The sequence below is a fragment of the Staurois parvus genome, unplaced genomic scaffold (assembly GCF_062004578.1).
Source record: "Staurois parvus isolate SC_StPar_1 unplaced genomic scaffold, SC_StPar_1.0 ptg001246l, whole genome shotgun sequence".
NCBI classification, from domain to species: Eukaryota; Metazoa; Chordata; class Amphibia; order Anura; family Ranidae; genus Staurois; species Staurois parvus.
Genome location: NW_028319042.1, coordinates 1,645,358 through 1,646,971, shown reverse-complemented (window position 1 = coordinate 1,646,971; position 1,614 = coordinate 1,645,358).

Genomic DNA, 1,614 nt, shown 5'->3' with positions numbered 1-1,614 from the left:
ACACGTCATATATAATATTAAACAGGTAAGGCCCCATGTACACGGGATGTTTCTGAATGATGGAAACTGACTGCTGGAAAACGTAGGTTAAAAAACATCTGTTTAGCCGTGTTTGCATAACACGTTTATGCGCGTTTGCGTTTAGAAGCATTTTTTAAACATAAGCACAGGAGAACCTCCCAAATGCCCAGAATGCACTGAAAAGTGGTAAATTATTAACTATTTCAGACTGTTTCAGAGAAATACAGAGAGTAGAAGCAGAGGCAGCAGCATGCGTTGAGATTAGCTTAGGTGTGAGTTGCTCATTAACATTTCTTTTGTTTCCAAGGGTGGGAAAGGTGTCTGGTGGAGGGAGTCATTAAGGGCCACCTGGCAGGGGGTCTTCATGAGGAATTTGAGCTGTGAATGGTCATTAACATATCTTTGGTTTCCAAGGGTGGGAGAGGTCTGAGGTGTGAATGGTCATTAACATATCGTTTGTTTCCAAGGGTGGGAGAGGTCTGAGGTGTGAATTGGTCATTAACATATCTTTTGTTTCCAAGGGTGGGAGAGGTCTGAGGTGTGAATGGTCATTAACATATCTTTTGTTTCCAAGGGTGGGAGAGGTCTGAGGTGTGAATGGTCATTAACATATCTTTTGTTTCCAAGGGTGGGAGAGGTCTGAGGTGTGAATGGTCATTAACATATCTTTTGTTTCCAAGGGTGGGAGAGGTCTGAATGGTCATTACAATGTGTGACAAGCTTGGTAGGAACATCCTGTGTTCAGTGTTTTGTCCATCTGAGCACCTTGAAAACGCTTTGCATGCATTTTTCAGGATGAAAAAAGGCTCTGGACAGCATCGGGAACTGGAAGAGTTTAAAAAAATTGTAAATGCAAACGCTTATAAACGAAATTTTCTGCGTTTAGACGCGTTTACAAGCGTTTTGAATGCTGATAAAATCGACGTCTGAACGCAAGTTTGTTGCGTTCAAAAAAACGACAGTAAACTCAAATGCCTGTAAACGACTGTAAACGAAGATGTGTACACGGACACATAGGAAAACATTAGGGAGAGTTCAGGGGCTGCTAAAAAAAATGCTGAACAGTTCCTAAACGTGAGTTCATCAGCTGCAGTGTACATGAGCCCTAAGTCACCCCGCAGAATCTATTTCTCCGCAAACGTGGCTGACGCAGCTGATGGGGCCCGGCGCTTTGTAGATGAATGGTGACTCTCCGTCATCGTGTTCCTCCAGAAATGACACTATTGATTACTGGCGTTCCGGTGTTCCCGCTGAGCATTCCTTCTCCGCCGTGGCCCGAGGCAATTAGATTCCATTAACATAGAGCGATCGCGTACGGTGTGTCAGAGCCGTGGGACTTTATTGTTTCCGGCTGAACTATTGCCATTATTACAGGGAGATATCACATCATCCTTCCTACAAGTACTGAGGTCACCTGTGCCGCAACCATGGAACATTATTGATTGGGAACACCTCTGACCCCGGATGTGTTCATGATTGCAGATGGTTCACTATGTGGGACATTTATGTGAGCGATCTGTTCTGGAAGTAATGAGAAAAGACATTAGAATGGATTGTAGCTGTGGTATGGGCGGCCAGCATTGGCCATGAATA